This window comes from Somniosus microcephalus, unplaced genomic scaffold, assembly GCF_052327205.1.
Source record: "Somniosus microcephalus isolate GS21.2 unplaced genomic scaffold, FLI_Smic_1.0 unresolved_chr9, whole genome shotgun sequence".
In the NCBI taxonomy this organism is placed as follows: domain Eukaryota; kingdom Metazoa; phylum Chordata; class Chondrichthyes; order Squaliformes; family Somniosidae; genus Somniosus; species Somniosus microcephalus.
Genome location: NW_028225187.1, coordinates 40,671,603 through 40,687,191, shown reverse-complemented (window position 1 = coordinate 40,687,191; position 15,589 = coordinate 40,671,603).

The window sequence follows — 15,589 nt, the reverse complement described above, 5'->3', positions numbered from 1 at the left end:
GAATGTAGTATACATAGACGTTCAAAGAGCTTCCACCGCCATAGTAGACTCATGACTAAGGTCCGAGCATGTAGACTCAGTGGACATGTAGCCGCATGGATAGTAAACTGGCTGCTAAATAGAAAACAGAGGGTAAAGATTAAAGGTAGTTGTTCAGATTGGCGGAAGGTGGGAAGTGTTGTTCCACAGGGGCCACTTTTGATTACAATTTATAGTGGAGGTTTGGACTTGGGAATCAGAAGTATAACATCGAAATTTGCGGATTACACAAAATTATGCGGTAAAGTTAACACTGAGGAAGTCTGCGACAAAATTCAAGAAGATATTAACAGAATGGAATCAAGGAGAGTAAATGATAAATGATTTTCAATAACTATATATGTGAGGTGGTGAATTTTGTTAGGTGGTATAAGGAGGCCGCATGAGACTTGGAAAATAAGAGTCCAAATGGGGGAGAGAAGAAAATGGATTTAGGGGGACAAATTCACAAATTATTAAAGTAGCTAAGAAGGTTAAGGAAGCCATAAAACGTGCTGTCAAAACAACGTAGTTCATTTCTAGAGGAATGGGTTGCAATAACAGAGGAGGTATGTTAAAATTATATAGAACATTGGAGAGACCACACTTAGAGTGCAGAGCACATTTATGATCTGCTTAGTACAACAAGTATGTAGAAGCACTGGAGAAAGTGCAAAATGGGTTAGAATTTGAAACTCGTTTGCATTCAATAAGATCATTGCTGATCTGTTTTGGCCTCAACTCCACTTTCCTGCCCGCTCTCCATCACCCTTGACTCCTCTATATTTCAAAAATCAGTCTATCTCCATCTTGTATATATTCAATGACCCAGCCTCCACAGCTGTCTGAGGTACAGAATGCAAAAGCCTCACGACCTGCTGAGAGAAGAAATTCCACCTCATTTACGTTTTAAGTGGGCGACCCCTTATTCTGAAACTATGCCCCCGAGATCTGGATTCCACCCGTGGGGATATATCCTCTCTACATCTACCTAGTAATGCCCCCTCAGAATCTTATATGTAACAATAAGATCACCTATAATTCCTCTAAAATCCAATAAGTATTGGTACATCCTGCTCAACCTTTTTTCATAAAACAACCACCGGGGGGATTAAGTCTGACTGGATTGCTCTACAGACAGCTGGCATGGAGTTGACGAGCCCAATGGCCTCCTTCTGTGCCGTTATGACGCTATGACTCTATGATATATAGAGGCTGCGGCGCTTAGCATAGATGCATTTAAGTGGCAGCTAGTTAAGTACAGGAGGCAAACATGAATAGAAGGAATTGTTTTTGGAGTGAGGCAAAGAAAGGTGGGAGATGACTTTCGTGGAACATAAATCCTGGCATAGATCTGTTGGGCAGAATGGCCGGTTTCTGTGATGGAAAATTGTATGTCATTCTATTCTATGTAATGGGAACCATGCGGGGTGAAGGTACAATGGAAGCTGGGCAGGGGGAAGGTGTAGTGGGGTTAGGGCAGGGGGAAGGTGCAGTGCGTCTTGGGCAGGGTGAAGGTGCAGTGGGTCTTGGGCAGGGTGAAGGAGCAGTAGTGTTTGGGCAGTGTGAAGGTGCAGTGGGGATTGGGCAGGGGGGAGGTGCAGTTGGGTTTGGGCAGGGGGAAGGTGCAGTGGGGTTTGGGCAGGGGGAAGGTGCAGTTGGGTTTGGGCAGGGGGAAGGTGCAGTGGGGTTTGAGCAGAGGGAAGGTGCAGTGGGGTTTGGGCAGAGAGCAGTTGCAGTTGGGTTTGAGCAGCGAGAAGGTGCAGGGGGTTTGGGCAGGGGGAAGCTGCAGTGGGGTTTGGGCAGGGGGTAGGGGCAGTGTTGTTTGAGCAGGGGGAAGATGCAGTGGGTTTTGGGCAGGGGGAAGGTGCAGTGGGATTTGGGCAGAGAGCAGTTGCAGTTGGGTTTGAGCAGTGGAAAGGTGCAGTGGGGTTTGGGCAGGGTGTAATTTCAATGGGGGCTCAGCCTGGTGACGGTTCCATGGGAACTGTGCCTGGCGAAGGAGAAATGGGGATTGGAGGGGTAAAGCTGCAATGGGGACTTGGCAGGATGAAGATCCAATTCGAACACGTGTTTCCTCCATTTCAAAATCGATCTTGCTGTATGATAGAGAAGTGAAAAAGAAGTAATGTGTTGTTGAAAGTTCTGAATCATTGTGATATAGTTAGAGGTGGACCCAATCAGTGATAGGATGCTGCCAGAGCTCATGAACAGCGCCCTCTGGAGGGAAGCCAGGAGCAGATATTGGGCAGAAAGCACAAGCACCGGATACGAGGATAGGCGTGTTTTCATACATAGATGTGGAGAAAGCTTCTACATTCACATGTGGGCAGGAACTGAAGATGGTTTGGGTGGAGGCTTCCCACTGCTGCCTGTCTGATATCAATTATGTTGCTGCTGTTGACCACAGAGTCTTTACATAGCAATGTTACAAACTGTGGATAAAACACTCGATAATTCAAAGCAGAATTCCCTCCCTCCCCCCAGACCCCGGCACCAGACCGAATGAAGAGATGAGTTTAAATTAACACGGATTAATTTGAAATATGAAAGTCAATATTATGATAACGAATAACAGATACATGGACAGAACTTTCATTTGATCTGCAATTTCGAGAAATTCATTCACATGGATTATATATATATTTAACCCATAAATTATACATCATTGTCCAAACACAAAAAACTGAAACAATCGAAGAATTGTCCTCTAAAACTTCGACACTATTATCTATGAATTAAATGTTAAAATATCCAAAGAATTATCGAAACAATTATCAACAGAATTATCAAAATAATTATTTATCGAATTATTCAATGAATTTCAACAGAATTCCGAACTCAGTTATGCACTCAATTATCTAGTGAAAGAACTACTGAAATAGTCAAAGAATTATCCACTCAATTGTCAATCAAATTAAACACTGAAATATACAAAGAATTATCCTCTCAATTATCCATCAAATTAAACACTGAAATATACAAAGAATTATCCTCTCACTTATCCATCGAATTAAACTTTGAAATATACAATGAATTATCATCTCAATTATCCATCGAATTAAACTTTGAAATCTACAAATAATTATCCTCTCAATTATCCATCGAATTAAACAATGAAATTTCGAAAAGAAATATCCACACAATTATCTATATATAATGGAACACTGAAATACCAACGAATTATCCTCACAATATCTATAAAAGTAGACATTGAAATATCCAAAGAATTACCAACACAATATTCCATCGAATTAAACACTGAATATCCAAATAATTATCCACTCAATTATCTATATAATTAAACACAATTATTTACATAAATAAACACTGAAATATACAAGGAATTATACTTTCAATTATGCACCGATTTAAACACTGAAGTATCCAAAGGATTATCTGTGAAATTAACTATATAATTAAACACTGAAATATCCAATGAATTATCCTCTCAATTTTCCATCGAATTAAACAGTGAAATATCCAAAGAATAATCCACGCAATTATTCATCGAATTTAATGCTGAGATCTACAAAGAATTATCCTCTCAATTCTGTATAGAATTAAACACTGAAAGATCTGAAGAATTATCCTCTCAATTATCGATAGAATTAAAGATTGTAATATCTGAGGAATTATTCTCTCAATTCTGTATAGAATTAAACACTGAAATGTCTGAAGAATTATCCTCTCAATTATCTATATAATTAAACACTGAAATATCTGTAGAATTATCCTCTCAATTATCTATAGAATTAAACACTGAAATATCCAAAGAATTATCCTCTCAATTATCTATAAAATTAAACATTGAAATAGCCAAAGAATTATCCTAACAATATCTATAGAATTGAACACTGAAATATACAAATAATTATCTACTCAATTGTCCATCGAATTAAACACTGCAATATCCAAAGAATTATCCTTACAATATCTATAACAGTAGACATTGAAATATCCAAAGAACTCCCAACACAATTTTCCAGCGAATTAAACACTGTATATCCAAATAATTATCCACTCAATTATCTATATAATTAAACACAATTATCTACAGATATAAGCACTGAAATGTACAAGGAATTATACTCTCAATTATGCACCAAATTAAACACTGAAGTATCCAAAGGTTTATCGATGCAATTAATTATATAATTAAACACTGAAATATCCAAACAATTATCCTCTCAATTTTCCATCGAATTAAACAGTGAAATATCCAAAGTATAATCCACGCAGTTATTCATCGAATTTAATGCTGAAATCTACAAATAATTATCCTCTCAATTCTGTATAGAATTAAACACTGAAATACCTGAGGAATTATCCTAACAATATCTATAGAATTAGACACAGAAATATACAATTAATTATCTGCTCAATTGTCCATCGAAATTAAACACTGAAATATTCATAGAATTATCCTCTTAATTATTCATTGAATTAAACTTTGCAATATCCAATGAGGTTTCAATATAATTATCTAAAGGATTAAACACTGAACTATACAAAGAATTATTATCTCAATTATCTATAGAATTAAACACTGAAATATTCAAAGAATTATCCAGACACTTATCTATAGAATGAAACACTGAATGTTTCAAATAATTATCCTCAAAATATCTATATAATAAAACACTGAAATATCCAAAGAATTACCAACACAAGTATCCATCGAATTTAACAATGAATAACCAAATAATTATCCACTCATTTATCTATATATAAATAAACACAATTCTTTACAGAATTAAACACTGAAATGTACAATGAATTATACTCTCAATTCTGCATCGAATTTAGCAGTGAAATATCCAAAAAATAACCATCACAATATCTATATAATAAAACACTGAAATATACAAAGAATAATCCAAACAATTATACATCGAATTTAACACTGAAATCTGCAAAGAATTATCCACTCAATTATCCATCCAATTAAACACTGAAATATCCAAGGAATTATCCTCACAATATCTATATAATTAAACGATGAAATATACAAAGAATTATCCTCACAATTATCTGCAGATTAAAAACTGAAATGTACAAAGAATTATCCATATAATTATCTAAAGAATTAAACACTGAACAATGCAAAGAATTATTATCTCAACTATCTATAGAAATAAAAACTGAAATATCCAAAGATTTATCCTCTCAATTACCTACAGGATTAAACACTGAAATATCCAAAGAATTATCCATTCAATTATCTATAGAATTAAACACTGAAATAGGCAAAGAATTTTCATCTCTATTATCCATCGAATTGAACACTGAAATATCCATAGAATTAGCCACACAAATATCAATCAAATTAAACACTGAAATATCCAAAGAATTATCCACTCAATTATCTATAGAATTAAACACTGAAATATGCAAGGAATTATCATCTCTGTTATTCATCGAATTGAACACTGAAATATCCAAAGAATTAACCACACAATTATCAATCGAATTAAACAATGAAATATCCAAAGAATTATCCACTCAATTATCCATCGAATTAAACATTGAAATATCCAAAGAATAATCCACACAATTATACATCGAATTAAACACTAGAGTCTACAAAGAATTCACCTCTCAATTTGGTATAGAATTAAACACTGAAATATCCAAAGAATTATCCTCACAATTATCTACCGAATCAAATACTGACATACTCAAATTATTTTGTCCTGCATTATCCACTGATCTATCCAAATATAACTTCTTTCTGGACTCCTATTCACTTACAGGATATTATTAAAATATGATTTTCAGCAGACACATGTTTCGGTTCCCCTGCGCTTCTAGCTGCAATGACCCCACTATGATGTAAGCATTGAAGGATTGGTATTTCTACAAATCTCTGACATTCAGCACCCCTTGAATGACATGTTAGTTTCGTTATAGTTTTAAGTACCAGAGAGAGACTAGAACACACAACTTCCTGAAATAAATGCTGGAGCGCTGGCAACAAAGCCAAGCCAACAAAAAAACATATTGAAACGAAGTCTACTGGGAGAACCTGTAACTTCAGGGAGAGCCATTCCAATAAGCATTGAGCTTAATGTTAAATGATTGCGTTGTGCTCAATAATATGATGCACCACTTTCTAACTGGAGAGATATAGGAGCCCACCCAGAGCCGATTCCCATCTGTAAGTAATGCGGTAACTTAGGTTTCCTAATGATACACAGGAACGTGACAATACATAACATCAAACAGCTCCACTTTCAAATGCATTTCGTTTATAGTTAGAAAAATGATTTACAACATAACGCAACAACAGGAATGTAGGACAAAATTAGACTGAGCTGAATCATGAGATCAATGGAAGTGGTCAAGATGCAGACATGATTGAATCTTGCTTCCAACCATAAGTAAATAAGACATCGAAATTCCATTAACATTTACAACTTTGTCGTTTGGCCAACATTGCTGATGTGCTCACTGTGCACAGTTCAAAATAAATATCGCTGTAATAGAAAGTAAGTGATTAGTAGAACGTTCGTTCCTTGCAATACTGTAACACCCAGGAAACTCATTCAATTACATTGTTAATTATTTCAATGTGAATTTTGGAGAATGCGTCAAACCCGACATTAATTAGCACTATGCAATGATTGCCATTTTACACACTTCATGTCCGGCGACACCATTTCTCATTTGATGGAGTCCTTTGATCCGGAGCCCAGCTTGCAAGACAAACAGTTCAGAAAATGCACGGTGACGTCACTAGAAACTAGAGCGTGAAAGAAGACACCACCTTAATTAAACAGGAACATTGAGGTTAAACAGACACTACAGCTTACATAACTGCAAGAGAGGAACTCAAAAAAGCAGCTGCTTTGTCAGACACGCAGCATGAGAAGCCATGTAGTTAACAGAGTTTACACGATTCGTATATTTTAATAATCTCTTACCAGGAACACCAACAGCTGCGAGAATAGGGCAGTAAATGGCTCTTATCTGTTGAAGTATCGGGGCTTCCATTTAATGTGAGAAGCGACTATTCCTGTTGTGATGGATACATCAGCCCCGGTGAAAACTGTGAAGTGAGACATTGAAAGCAGCCCTCATTTATAAAGCAGGGAAATCTCCAGCATACAGTTCTGTCCCAGGGCCACTGATATTAGTTACAGTCATTTGAACAAACAGTTTGCGTCAGCCGCTTTACTCCCAGGATAATACTGCTATGGGAATGAACGTTTCAATGTGACACATCACACTTTGGAACTGGATAACAAAGACTTTGAAAGTTAGAAAACAATGGTTAAATGTTACAGGATTTAGGGCACGGCAGGGCGGGGGAGAATTGTGTGGGCTTTGCGGGGATCGGTGTTGGGAAAAGTATTGTTGCTAATTTCCCTCTTTAACAAAGTCTAGGAAACTCAATGTCAACTGATCAAATTTTAGATATTGTCAAATCAGAAAGGGTGCTCTAGGCGGAGAACACAGCTCAGAAAGAACACGACATTTTAGGCAAAATATTCAAGTGAGAACATTAATGGGCGGTGTAATTTAATGCAGGCCCGTGTAAAATACCACACAGTTAGAGGAATTAGAATTCTAGGCATTAAAATAAAAGTGTTCTTGGAGCTGAGGATAAGTTATAAAGAGCCCTGGGATGTTAAGTAGATTGAACAGTGAACAATCCAATAAAGGCAATACAGCAATCAAAAATATCAATAAAATATTCATCTACAATCCCAAACAACAGAGTACAAGTCAGGGAAATCACCGTGCAACTGTGTGCGGCTCGGCTCCATCCAATGTTTGAGAAATCTGTTCACCATTATTCACCGAAATATAGGGGGGACATTAAGTGCGGGGCACAGAGCAGGGAACGGCCAGGAGTCTGATCCCCAAAGCCAAAGCTCTGGTTTATGAGGAAAGACTGGAGGAAATTGGACCTTTCAATCTCGAAAACAATCGACTGGGCTGATTTATTCTTTATTTGTTCATGGGATAAGGGCGTCGCTGGAAAGGCCGTATTTATTTCCCATCCCTAGCCACCATTCAAGGCTGGATGTGGCAGGACTGCAGATCTTTGATCTGATCCGTTCTTTGTGGGATCGGTTAGCTCTGTCTATATCACGATGCTTCCGCTGTTTCTGATGCATGGATTCCAGACTTGTAGCTTCACCAGATTGGCAGCTCTTTATATCTAGGCCTGGTGAAGTTCATGGCATGCTCTTCCACGCTTCTCATTGAACAAGAGGTAGTCCGCTGGCTTGATAGTACTAGTAGAGTGAGGGATATGCCGGCCATCCCATGAGGTTACAAGTTGCACAGATTACAATTCTGCTGCTGCTGATGGCCCACAGCCCCTAATGGATACCCAGTTATAATGGCTAGATTTGTTCTGAATCTACCCCATTTAGCACGATGGTAGTGCCACACAACACGGAAAAGGGTGCCCTCAATGTGAAAACTGGATGTGGTCTCCACAAGGACTGTGTGGCGGTCATATCTCCACAGTACTGTCATGGACAGATGCATCTGCGACACGTGGATTGGCGTGGATGAGGTCAAGTTGTTTTCTTTTCTCTTCATGTTGATTGTATCATCACATGCGGCAAGCCTTTCCTGACTTTTATATCCTTCAGGGCTCTGATAGCTTGGTCAGTACTGGTGCTGGTGAGTCACTCTTGGTGATGGACATTGAAGTCCCCCACCCAGAGTATATTTTGTACCGTTGCAACCTCAGTCCTTCTTCGAAGTTGTGTTAAACATGAAGGAATACAGATTCATCAGCTGAGGGAGGGTGATAGGTGACAATCAGCAGGAGGTTTCCTTGCCCATCTTTGACCTGTAGCCATGTGACTTCATGGGGTCCGGTGTCAATTTTGATGACTTAGAGTTCCATTCCCTCCCGACTATGCAGCAACCACTGGTGTGTCGGTCCTGCCGGTAAGACAGTACATATCCAGGGATAGTGATGGAGGATTCTGGGATGTTTGCTGAATGCTATGATGCTGTGAGTATGACTATGTCAGGCTATTGCTTGTCTAGTCTGTGGGACAAGTCTACCAATTTTGGGCAGATTCCCCAGGTTTTAGTGAGCAGCAATTTTCAGGGTCGACTGGGCTGGGTGTAACTTTGTCGTGTCCGAATCCAATGCCTTGTTCGATGCAGAGTTGTCCATTCAGTTTTATTCTTCTTAAAGTCTGTCGTAGCGGTTTGGAACAACTGTGTGGCTTGCTAAGCCAATTCTGAGGGAAGTTAAGATTCGACAACATTGCACGTGAGATATGGGCTCGTGAGGTTGGGGGTAATATAATAGCATGAATATAGCATTGGCTAACGGACAGAAACAGATAGGGATAAACGGGGCATTTTCAGGTTGGCAGGCTGTAACTAGTGGGGTGTTGCAAGGATCATTGCTGGAGCCTCAGACATTTACAATCTATATTAATGAATTAGAAGAAGGGACAGCCATTTAAGTCTGAATGAGGATGAATTTCTTCACTCAGAAGGTTGTGAATCATTGGAATTCTCTACCCCAAAGGACTGTGAATGCTCAGTCATTGAATATATTCAAGGCAGAGATAGATTGATTTTTGGACTTTCGGGGAATAAAGGTCTATGGAGATCAGGCGGGAAAGTAGAGTTGAGATCCATGATTAGCCATGATCTTATTGAATGGTGCAACAGGCTCGAAGGGCTGTATGGCCTACATGCTACTCCCAATTCTTATATTACCTCAAACAACACCCAGCACTTCAATCTAAGGACAGAGACCTGTATGGCTGCAGCTCGGTTTTCTTTAAGAAAACAGTCCTTTATAATAACGGCCCCTGCACTTTATGTACACGTACCTTTAAAATCTGCTGGCACTTCACTGCAAGGACATAGACCTTTACAACAACCAGCACTGTAATGTAAGGACACAGACTTGCTCAAACCCCAGCACGGCACTGTAAGGACACTGTGGAGCGGCTGTCTTTCAGAGGAGACGTTAAACCAAGGACCCGTCTGCTGCCAGGTGGATGTAAAATCACCCAGGACAATATTACAAAAAAGAGCAGGGGACTTATTCCCTGTGCACTGGCCAATATTTATCCCACATTTAAGACAACTAAAAACATAATATCTGGTCATTATCATATTGCTGTTTGTAGGAGCTTATTTGCAAACATTGGCTGCAGCGTTTCTGACATTACAATCAGTGATTTCAAAAGGCTGGATTTCGTAGTGGCAGAAAAATTAATTTTCTATTTACTCAATATATCCCACAAATTGACCACAGATATTTCTTTAATTAGTTTCAATATTATCAGAGAGACAATCATTTCAATACACTAAAGAAGGAAATAACAACTGAAAATGCTGGAAACACTCAGGCCACATCCGAGGAGCGAGAAACAGAATTAACTTTTCATTTCTGTGACACTTCGCCAGAACTGAATAAAGTTAGAGATGTAGCAGTTTATAAGCAGGTGCAGAGGCAGAGAAAACAGGAGGATAGGAAAGAACAAAAGGAAAGGTCTGTGATAGGGTGGAAGCCAGGAGTGGTTGAATGCTTTAAATTGGGATGGCAGAATCATCAAAAATAGGGGCAGGGTTTATTGTCTGGAATTGTTGAACTTAATGTTGAGTCCGGAAGGCTTTAAAATGCCTTATCGAAAGACCAGGTGCGGTTCCTCGAGCTTGCATTGAGTTTCTTTAAAACAGTGTAAGATGGTCAGAATGGGAGTGGAGTGGAGAATTAAAGTGTAAAGCGACCGGAGCGCCGGTTTACCCTTGTGGACTGCACGGAGATGTTCCGCAAAGTGCTCACCCAATCTGCGTTTGGTCTATCAATGTTGAGGAGCCCGCATCGTGAGCAGCGAGTACAGTATACTAAATTGCAAGAATTACAAGTAAATTGACGTTTCAACTGGAGGAGGTGTTTGGGGCCCTAGACGGTGGGAATTAATGAGGTAAAAGGGCAGGTGTTGCATCTCCTGCTTGCACGAGACGGTCCCATGCAGAGGGGAGGGGATTTTGTGGGTGGTTGAGGAATGGACAAGGGTGTTTCCGGGGGAGCAGTCCCTGTGGAATGCTGAAAGCAGAGGGCAGGGGAAGATACCTTTGGTGGTGGGATCATGCTGGAGGTGGAGGAAATGGCAGGGGATGTTCAATTGACTGTGGAGTTGTGGGGTGAAAGGTGAGGTCATGAGGAACCCTATTATGGATTCGGGAGGGAGGGGAAGTGGTGAGATCAGAACTGCGGGAGATAGAAAGGACACAGTCCAGGGCCGTGTCAACCACACTGAAGGGGAATCCTTAACTGAGATAAAAGGAAGACATATCAGAAGCACTTGTATAGAAGGTGGCATCGTCAGAGCAGATGTGGCGGAGAAACTGGGAGAATGGAATATAGTCCTTGCAGGAAGCGGTGTGGGAGGAAGTGTCGTCCAGGTAGCTGTGGGAGTCAGTGGGCTTATAGTGGTTGCTGGTCGATAAATTTTCCTCAGAAATGGAGACAGAGAAGTCGAGGAAAGGATGGGAAGAGTCGGAAATGGACCATGTGAAGGTGAGGGAAGGGTAGAAATTGAAAGCTAAGTGAATAAAATTTTCAAGTCCAGGGCGAGAACAGGAAACGGCACCAATGTAATCATCAATGTACCAGAATAATAGGTGAGGGAGGGGGCCTGATTAGGATTGGAAGAAAGAATGTTCCATAATCCCACGGAAAGGCAGGCATAGCTCAGACCCATCGGGTTCCCATATGAACAGCTTTAATTTGGAGGAAATGAGTCGAGTCAAAGGAAAAGTTGTTCAATGTGAGAACAAGTTCACCCAGGCGGAGTAGGGTGGTGATGGATGGGAACTGGTTGGACCTCTGTTCAATGAAGAAACATAGCGCCCTAAGGCAGTCCAGGTGTGGGATGGAGTTGTAGAGGGATTGTACGTAAAGTCTGATTCAAAGTGCTGCTTCAAATGTCGCTTGGCCAAATTGAGGCAATTCGACACCACGGACAGAATTCAAATCGGCTTTTCTCTTGTGTCCTGCTTTTTTTCCCATTTAGGCAGCAGTTTGTGATTCACAGAAAGTGGAAGAGAATAAATCTGCGGCTGCATTGCATTTCCCGCTGCGTGTCCACCCAGTTAAACATTGTTTTTTCTGTGGAGAAAAGAAATCAGCACAATGTACAAAGAAAGAATAGATAAATTCTTGCAGGGCTTGACAGGTGACATGTTGAGAGGCCGTTTCCTTTGGCTGTGGAGTCCAGAAATAGGGATCAAAGATTCAGAACAAGCGGCAAGCCATGTCGGATGGAGAGGAAGAGAAATTTCTTCAAAGTAATGGTTGTGAATCTTTGGAATTCTCTACCGCAGAGGCCTGTGGATGTTCAGTACATTCCTAACCAAGCAGGATTTGGACATTACCAAAAGGAAGGGATATGGGGCTAGGTCGGGAAGTTTCAGTTGAGGTAGAGGATCAGCCATGATCTTATTGAATGGTGGAGCAGGCTCGAGGGCCGCATGACCAAATCCTGCTCCTTATTCTTATGTTCTCATGTACCGATCTTGGATAAAAGAGTACCAGTGGATGTAGTATATTTAGATTTCCAAAAGGCATTCGATAAAGTACCACATAAATTGTTAGTACACAAGATTAGGGCTCACAGGGTTGGAGGTTATATAGTAGCATGGATAGAGGATTGGTTGACGGGCAGAAAACAGAGAGTAGTGCTAAACGGATCTTTTTCAGGTGGGCAGGCTGTAACAAGTGGGGTTCCGCAAGGATCAGTGTTGGTGCCTCAGTGATTTACAATCTATATTAATGACCTAGATGAAGGGAATGAGTGTCATGCATCCAAGTTTGCTGATGATACAATGCTAGGTGGGACAGTAAGCTGTGAGGAGAACACAAAGATTCTGCAAAGGAATATAGATAGACTAAGTGAGTGGGCAGTAAGGTGGCAGATGGTGTCTAATGTAGGGAAATGTCAGGTTATTCACTTTGGTAAGAGGAATAGAAAAACAGATTTGTTTTAAACGTTGAGAATCTTTCAAATGTTGCTATTCAGAGAGAATTGCATGTCATCGTGCAGGAAACACAGAAAGCTAGCACGCAGGTACAGCAAGCAGTAAAGAAGTCAAATGCTATGTTGGCCTTTATTGCAAGGGGGTTGGAATATAAAAGTAGGGAAGTCTTGCTACAATTGTACAGGGCCTTGTTGAGACCACAACCAGAGTACTGTGCACAGATTTGATTTCCTTATCTAAGGAAGGATATACTTGTCTTGCAGGTGGTGCAAAGAAGGATCACTAGATTGATTCCTGGGATGAGAGGGCTGTCCTATGATGAGAGATTTAGTACCATGCGCCTATACTCTCTGGAGTTTGGAAGAATGAGAGGTTATCTCTTTGAAATATACAACATTCTGAAGTGGATTGACAGGGTAGATGCTGCGAGCGTGTTTCCCCTGGCTGGAGTGTCTAGAACTAGGGGCCATCATCTCAGAATAAGGGGTCGGCAATTTAAGACTGAGGTGAGTCAGAATTTCGTCACTCAGAGGGTTGCGAATCTTTGGGATTCTCTGCCCCAGAGGGCTGTGCATGCTGAATCATTGAGTATGTTCAAGACTGAGATAGATAGATTTTTGGACTCTAGGGGAATCAAGGGGTATGCAGATCGGGCGGGAAAGTGGAGTTGAGGTCAATGATCAGCCATGATCTTATTGAATGGCGGAGCAGGCTCGAGGGGCCATATGCCCTAATCCTGCTCTTATTTCTTATGTTCTAAGAGTGTGCTGGCAGAAAGGGAATGGATGGCCGCCATACAGAAGCGAAGGACCAGGCAGGTACTGCAGGAGTCCCCTGAGTGCATCTGGCTCAATATTCAGTTCCGGATACTGGTTTGGGCGCTGTTCCTCTGGGATTGCAGCAAGAGCCAAGTCCACGGCACCATGGGTGGCTCCGCTGCCCAGGTTGGGAGGAGGAATAGCGTAAGAGCAATAGTTGTAGGGTATTTGATAATTAGGAGAATAGACAGACCTTTCTGCAGCTGCGGACGTGACTCCAGGATGATATGTTGCCTCCCTGCTGCCAGGGTCAAGGATGTCACTGAGCAGCTGCAGTGCATTCTGAGGGGGAAGGTGAAAATCCAGAGATCGTGGTCCCCATCGGTACCAACGACATAGGTAGAAAGAGAAATGAGGTCCTGCAGGCAGATTTCAGGGAGCTAGGAGAAAGATTAAAAAGCAGGACCTCAAAGGTAGCAATCTCCGGATTACCCCTGGTGCCACGTGCTAATGACTGCAGAAGCAGGAGGATAGAGCAGATGAATGCTTGGCTGGAGTGATGGCGCATGCAGGTGGGATCTAGAATCCTGAGGCACTGGGACCATTTCTGGGGGAGGTGGGACCTGTACAAGCCAGACTGGTTGGTTAAGAAGGCACATGGGATACGTGCATTTTTTAGCTGAAGCATAGAATAAAAGAGCAGGGAGGTTATGCTTGAATAGAATAAAACACCAGTTCGGCCACAGCTAGAATACTGCATGCAGTTCTGGTCACCACATTAGAGGAAGGATGTGGTTGCACTAGAGAGGGTGCAGAGGAGATTTACGAGGATGTTGCTTGGGCTGGGGAATTTTAGCTATGAGGAAAAATTCGATAGGCTGGGCTTGTGTTCTTTGGAACAGAGGATGCTGAGGGGGGACATAATTGATGTGTCGTACTTTATGAGGGTCCAAGATAGAGTGGATAGGAAGGACCAAGTTCCCTTAGCAGTAGTGTCAATAACCAGGGGGCATTGATTTAAAGTACTTGTTTGGAAGTTTAGAGGGGATTCGAGGAGAGTTTGTTTTCACCCAGAGGATGGTGGGGGTCTGGAAATCAGTGCCTAAAGGGTAGTGGAGGCAGAGACCCTCATCACATTTAAAAAGTACTTGGATATACACTTGATGTGCCGTAACCTACAAGGTTACAGACCAAGTGCTGGAAAGTGGGATTAGGCTGGAATAGCTCTTTGTTGGCCGGCATGGAAAAGATCGGCCGAAAGGCCTCCTTCTGTGCTGTAATTTTCTATGATTCTGTGATAATTCTATGTAGCTTTGAATGTGCCTCGGCGCAGGAACTGAAAGGCAGCAGGAAAATTAAGTAAAACTGTATCACTTTGGATGACATCATCGACAGGATTCAAAGTTATGCGGGTAAATCGCAATGGGTTGCTATTGACCATTGACTTAACCACTCGGTCATGACTAGTATGCCGTTCGCTCTGCCTCATGCAGCTTCTCAGTTGCTGCAAAGCTGGTGCCTGCAGACTGAACACGGTGTCAGCCTTTTGTCCCATTATTTTATCTTGTAGATTTTCTCTAGTGACAGTGATTGTTTTAAGTCCCTCCCTTTTGCCACTTGATTTTCCACTAACATTGGGAGACTTTTACATCTCTCTTGAAGCCAAATACAAAATATTTGTTGAAAGTCTTTGCAATTTCCTTCTTTCCCATTATTAATTCCCCAGACTCATCCACTGTGGACCAACGTTTCCTTTCGCTACTCTCTTCTTTGTTATACACTTGTAGAAGCTCTTACTGCCTGTTTTTTATATTTCTTGCTCTTTTACT